The 7,195-nt window shown below is 41.8% G+C and overlaps 1 long non-coding RNA gene across 1 annotated transcript; it reads right to left on the bottom strand.

The window, feature by feature from the left end:
• Positions 1-363: 363 nt before the first annotated feature.
• On the bottom strand, positions 364-1,848 carry LOC148700652 (uncharacterized). Its single transcript, XR_015971140.1, has 2 exons — positions 1,267-1,848; positions 364-841 (listed from the first exon to the last, which is right to left on the bottom strand). It is a non-coding gene; the product is annotated as an uncharacterized LOC148700652 (long non-coding RNA).
• Between the last annotated feature and the right edge of the window lie 5,347 nt (positions 1,849-7,195).

Here is a 7,195-nt window from a genome sequence, read left to right as displayed (position 1 = left end):
AGTAATGAAGACCTCACCTAACAGTTATTGGCCCCATTCCTTAGTTAAGTCGGACCCACCGTATAACCGCAGAAGCAAAGCTGTCATTGGGTCCCTCACTTAACAGTTATTGGGCCCAACCCCATCTTTACCCCTACAACATCTCATGCCTAATAGAGAGGTCCAGTCCTCCGATGCAACTTGCCCACTGTATCCAGCCGAGACAAATCAACGCCGGAAAGACCTTAGCAGCTCTACTACGGTGAAAGACCTATGGACTTAATATTTTTCGAGGAGATTTAATTTAGGTCTCTTTCATTTAATTATCTACATCTCATGCAAATAATTATCTACCCACTATGCATAAACATAAACATCCAGGCATAATAACAAAAATTAAACTGGTGATGATCATGGATCCAGGATGGGGTCATAGTACAAGCACATGCACGTCAATTGGTTAGATCGTCTTCAACTCTTGACTCGATCTTGAGCACCCTTGGTCCAATTGTGATCAACTCCTTGATCCATCTCCAATCAACCCTTGATCTTGATCCGCGCATATCGTGCTTGTAGAGGCATGCACCGATCAACCATTGACATGCAAATACATCACAGATTACATCCCAGATAACTTTAAAAATAAATAAAATTAAATAATAGTTACAACCCTTTTTCATGAGACACGCAGGTCTCTAATACATTAATATAAGATGCACGCAGGCATCTGAAAATCTGATTTACATGCCATCACATAACATCACAGAACATCTCAGACATTGCAGAACATTTCAACACAATTAAAGGGTCCATCCATGATCATCACCATACGCATCTCATGCATTAAATAAAATTTACAGATCTGAATATTTAACAGATTCTGTCATCTTATGAGTTGCTGATCATGCAAGATATGGTTCTAAATATTTTTAATCTCATTAACAAATCAATAGAATCATTAATCTAATCGCATAGAAAATCAGCATGCAGAAAAATCAGCAAGCTGAAAATTCTGCATGCAGAAAAATTCAGCAAGCATAATCTTTAAATTTTCAGATCTATTATGCCTTAATCATGTAATCGTAATCTTAATCTACGCAACCATGGCTCTGATACCACTGTTGGAATCCCTCGCACGCCGCAGAAAATTTCAGAAAAATTCTGCGCGCAGCGGAAGACATGCGCGAGATCCCGTTCATCACGCATGAACGTATTTTAAAAACCATCGTTCGTAGATAGATTAGGATTAAATATTTTTACATAATATTAGGAAGATCAGATCTTTACCTTGTGCGGGTAGATATTCACCGCAATCTGATGATCGTGGTATTTGTTGAAAGGTTCACTTGAAGCCGCACACGCGTCCGGCCTCTACGGGTATCCACACGAGGCAGAGAACCAATCCAAACTCTCTAATCTTCCCGGGGTGCTAGCTCCCTTGCAGAGATATGTTTTGATGGCTGAAATCCTCTCTTGATTTATCAACTCTTTGATAGATCTCAAGAGGAAGAAGAAGGACTTGAAAGGGAGGAAGAAGATCCCATCTTGCTGCCTCCTTTTCTTTTATTCTTGTGGATGGAAGAAGGGTGAAGAGAGAAAGCCATACACCACCCTATTTTTCTTTGATGCTCATGGCTGAAACCCCAATAGGAAGGAGGCTTGCCCATGGCACAAAAACCAAGAGGGGAGGAGGCACTCTCACGGCACAAAAGAAAAGGAGAGAGGGGAGGAACTCTCACGGCACAAAAAATCCATCTTGTGGGCCGCCCCTTTTATTTCCCCTTTTCTTCTTTCTTTTTTTTTTTGTTTGTGTGCGGCTGAAACCATCATGGGAGAGGGGGGCTGCCGTATCATGCTCCCTTTTTTTTTTTTTTGTTTGAACCCTAGGCGTGAGCTCCTACAAATTAGGAGCTCACGTCTATCTTTTTGGCAAGAGGAGGGGCGTACGCCCCTCCCTCTAATCCTCTCATGTCCCACGCCCAAGCCTCATCTCATGAGGCGCGTGGGCCCCACTTTCAGCCCCTTTTAATCCCCTCACAATTGAGGTCTAATCTAATTAGATCTCAATCAATTTATGAATCAATTAGGACTTATCCATATGAGTCCTAATCCAATTATGACCCAATTGAATCTTGACTCAATTAAACTCTTCAATCCTAATCCAATTAGGAGTCATCTTAATTTATTAGATCAAAATTAATTAGGACTTTAGGAATCCTAATCCAATTAGGATTTATTTAATTTTAGTCCTAATCCAATTAGGACTCTAGGTATCCTACTCCAAGTAGGACTTTAATTAAATTTGAAGTCCTAATCTAATTAGGACTCTTGGAGTCCTACTCCAAGTATGACTCTTATTTAATAAGATCAAGCCCAATTAATTAAGTCCAATTGATTCAATTGAATTGCAATCCAATTGCAATTACTCCTTCTTCAACTCACTAACTCTTAGTGGGTTAATTAATTATCAATCAAATTGATAATCATGAACTATTGTGATTCCAAATCACAACTCAACCATCGGATCGGTCAATACCTCTATTGTGTGTGACCCCATAGGTTATATTCTGTCTGGTAGTGAGATATATTGTGATCCCTACACAATATCATTGAAACTCCTTCATATGGGTTGGAACAATTTCAACTCTTCTCATTTGGGTTCACTGATCATCAAGTGAATGCCTCTGAGTCTCACAATCCACCAGTAACACCTAGCAGCATGTAGTGGCAACCCAGCAGAATGGAATGATGAACCTCTAGGTGCAGTTATCATATGATACAGTCCTTCTATCGTGGATCCCTACAGGACGGAGGTCTTGGATAACTCGTCAAACCCCATCGTCTGTCATATGTCAAGATTTATTCGACTTAAGTTCGTAAGTGGAAAACTCCTTTTCTACTGTACATACTACCCCGGCCGAGGATTTACGAACTCAGTCTCATAAATCACATAGGATCTCTCCTAATCTATCAAGGTTGATAGATTCCATCTAGATGCACCCTTACTCCTACAATGAACCTACTGCAGCCAATCTGCACCACAAGAACCCAATTGGCTAGGGCTCATGTTTATGTGCTCGTCAAACTACAGCAACCTCACTGTGAATAGTCGAGGCATCGCAGGTCAAAGGACCAGTCATACAACTGCAGCATCAAGTAAGTCACTGACGAGTAGATAGACATCCAAGTGACTACTTGTTATGGTCACGCTCAGTACCCTTGTTCTCTAACAAGCACTTGCACAATTGCTCCAGTGTCGCCACACTGTGGACTCAAGACTCGTCCATCAAAGAAAGCGATCTGTGCACTAATCTCAGCGGATCGATCACCGTCCTCGTGATGATCCATCGATCAAGAGCAATTCAGAAATTAATCACCAATGACACATGCCTCAAATTCTCAACTCTTGAGAATATGCGTCATTATCTTATTAATTTCTTGGACGATTCATGGACACATAAGAACATGAATGAAAAGAATGCCCAACTTAATAAATTCATAATTAGGTCAAGTACAAATTTTTGTCCCAGAATAAAATAATGCGTCAGCCAAATTGGCTTCTAGGGCATACTTCTAACACATCGGAGGGCCCTCACTGAATACACTGGTGAGGCTTTGTGTAGGTATATCGTCAGTCGCTGGAGGTGGCTCTTCCTGTCTTCCTCCGCACTCCAGAAGCTCCTCCAACTCCTCCGGCGTGGTCACCCTCGGGCCAGATTTGAACCATAACATTTCTAGCGCTAGAGGAAGGGCCTAAGTCATGACCATGAGGTTAAGGAGCCACGGAGCTCCGAACGCATCGAGTGGCCTGGCGTCAGTGCCCGGCCACTCCATTCAAAGTCCACGCCTTGCAACATCCGCACCAACGGACCAGATCCCTCAGGTCCAGCTAGAGCATTTTTACCTGCTCGCTCAGCAAGTCCAAGCTCTTATAGCGGCTGTTCAAAGCCTTCAGCCGGTAGGAGCCTCATCTTTCGCCGAGCTCGATAGAAAAGTCGAGGAAGTGGGGCGACAAGTCCAGGTGCTCCGTGGTTAAGTTGCGGAGAGCTACAAGGGGCGCCACCGATCGAGGAGCAGATCCCCCCAGAGGTCTGGTAAGTACGCCTCCCTCAGCTTTGCAGAGTATACTCCCCTCACGTCCTCCTGGACAGAGATCCTTATGAAAATTAAGGGTCGTGATTACCTCCGACCTCCATCAAAAATGCGACCATCAGGGTCGCGGAAGCGCCTAAACAGGTATTGCCGCTTCTACAAAGACCACGGTCATGACACGGAGGACTATTACCAACTCCATGATAAGATTGAAGCGATTGTCTGCCAAGGCCTACTGAGTCAGTTTGTCCGTGACCAAGCTGACAGAATGGAGCTCGATGGACAAAGCTTGGAGCCGCTCAAAGGGCCCGATGACAATTGCCCTGGTGCGGGCACTATCAATATTGCCCCTCCACATCCTACACGCTAGCAGCCTTTTTTGACTTTGGGGGGCAGCGGCGAGGCTGCGCCCCCGTTAGTCCGGGTCTGACGACTCGAGATGTAAGCTATAACCCCCGGACGGGACCTTAGCCCCTCCAAGTCAGAGTTTTAAATTTTAGAATGTGCCAATTAATAAAGTTACCCTCTGGAATTTCTCCAAAGTGTCTCTGAAACTCCCTGATGAGAGTACAAAAGTGCGATCTAAGTACCAATTAACTTAGCCTAATGCTAGCAAAATAATGATAAATAATAGGTGTTAACATTTGCATGATTAAATATTTTATTCTTAGCACTTATTATAATTTTTATCATTATTTTATGTAAATTCATCTAAAAAAAAAAACTTCTTTCCAGCTCTCCCAGCCGTGTCCGCCTCTTCCTCTATTTATTCCCAAAACAGAGCATCCGAGTTGCAGCTTCCTCCCACATCCGCGGATCAGATCGAGCGCCTTCCGCATGTGGATTAGCTTCCGAGCTTTTCTCCCATTGATTTAGCAGCTGTTGGTTCCAATCTTCCTTCCATTCGAGAGCATCCCCATCTGTTTGCGTCCGCGAAGCATCCTCCACCGCGTCCGCTTCTTTCACTTCCGAGTTCATCCATCCACGCGTCCCAGTTCATAGCGCACCTCAGCTCCAGTGCACAAGCCGAGCTATCCATCATCCATGGAGCCTCTTCCGCGAGCTATCCACCATGTCTCAGGTCCCGCGCCGGTTTCTTTCCAATTTCAAAAAATTTATGATCCTCAGCATCCCGCAATCAACGTCTACCTACAGCGCGTCTCAGCGTCAGATCCTTGCAGCGTCCGTGAGCCAGCATCCGTTCCTCCTCGCATCCATCCGCCCCTTCCACGTTCCAGCCACATCAGCAATCACGCGTGATTCCGGCATCTCGTGATTTCAGCATCGGCGATCAACTCTCGTCTGCGTGTTATTTTCATCTCAGCCATCCAAGAGTCTTCATCCTTCGGCATCAGCATCCACCCGTTGATCTCCACCGCGAGAGATCAGGGAACATCGCTAGCCCTAGAGTTTGTGAACTATATGAGGCTCTCTCGGTTAGGGCTGGGGGATCTTTCCTATTCGAAAAAAAAACAGAGGAGCCCCCCCGTCATTTGAGAAGAAAAAAAAGAAAAGAAAAGGAAACAGGGGAGGCCCTGTTTCCGAAAAAGAAAAAGAGAAAAAAAAAGGGAAAATGAAAGGGGGATTAATGTGTGAAATGAGTGGCTGATTTCTTAGGGAGGGTGATGGAGGAACCTTTGATGTATTACTCTTTGAAGTAAACTCTAAACTTTTGCTTTAAATGACTTATATTTATTGATATGTTCTTGATCCATGCATAGTTATTTCGTAGATAGCTCTTTAATGGATTATGATTATTGATATATGGATTGCTTTAGTATTTGATTCGTCGTAGACGTAAAAAGCACGATGAATACTTAGAAATTGAGTTCATATGTTCATGAAACATATACCACGATTAGATCTATCTTACAGTTAATCTTTAATCAAGAACCATAGAGTTTATTTCTTGGATGCAATATCATCAAGGGAAATTCCAGATTCCTACCATCTTTATTTCATCGAACTTTGTTTATTGATATATTGTTCTCTGCTTTTAATTTCTGAAAATTAAAATATCATCTTAATCCACGAATTTATTGAATTAATTAATCTAAAATTATACTAAATAATCTTATAAATATTTCGTTTCCTGAGGATTCGACCTCGGACTTTCGAGAATTTACTACTTGTGCGATTCTCCTATAATTGGGAGTCAAGTTTTTGGCGCCGTTGTCGGGGAACGGCTTAGTTATTAGTATAATTTTAGATTTAATTAGTACCTTATTAGTTAGATTGTACATTATAGTAAAACTAAAACTGAAAAAAAATTCTTTTCTACTGTTTTTATTTCCTGCATAGTCTGCATCAAACTCTGATATCCGAGTAATTAACCGTCTGATTGGACTCAAAGTTGGTCGTCTGGTGCAGGACCTGTGTTGCTTTCATCTGAACGGTCTGATTGACATTCTGAGAATTAATATAAAACCTTGCTGCTGTGTGTTTTGAATTTTCTGTGTTTAAATTTTTTTTTAGAATCAGAATTTTATTGTTATTATATCTCATTAACGCTTGTTGCTAATTGAAAATTGATAAAAACTTTAAAAAAAGATCAAGGGTGATCATTTGAAAAATAAAAAAAATTAATAAAAATTAAATTTTGTATGCTAGGTTGGAATAGGGACAACATTGGGCGTTTGAATCGAAAAACTTTTGACAATTTCTTAGATCATACTATTGAAACTCTTTCGCAAAATCTCAGATCTGGTGAGATGGCTGATGATGATGTAGGAAGTCACCATGGTAATGAAGGTAGACCCCCAGTTATGACACTTCGACAATACTTACACCCTACTAGGACTAGTCAACCTTCATGCATGATTATTCCTGAAAATGTAGGACACTTTGAAATCAAACCAGGAGTAATTCAATTGCTGCCCAAATATCATGGGATAGAATCCGAGAACCCTTATCTTCACCTTAAGAATTTTGAAAAAATTAGAATCACATTTAGAGTGCCAAACGTATCGGAAGACGTCCTTAAATTGACCTTGTTTTCTTTTTCCTTAAAGGAGCCAAAACATGGCTGAACTCCTTGAGACCTAGATCGCTAGGAACATGGCATGATATGCAAAGAGAATTCTTAAAAAAATTCTTTCCCACACAAAGGACTAACTTTTTGAAA

Source organism: Phoenix dactylifera, chromosome 11 (assembly GCF_051530095.1).
Source record: "Phoenix dactylifera cultivar Ajwa chromosome 11, Ajwa_hap1_PhDact_Kaust_v1.1, whole genome shotgun sequence".
Classification (NCBI taxonomy): domain Eukaryota; kingdom Viridiplantae; phylum Streptophyta; class Magnoliopsida; order Arecales; family Arecaceae; genus Phoenix; species Phoenix dactylifera.
The sequence above is the reverse complement of the archived record's forward strand: the minus strand, read 5'-3'. Positions and strand labels throughout refer to the sequence as shown.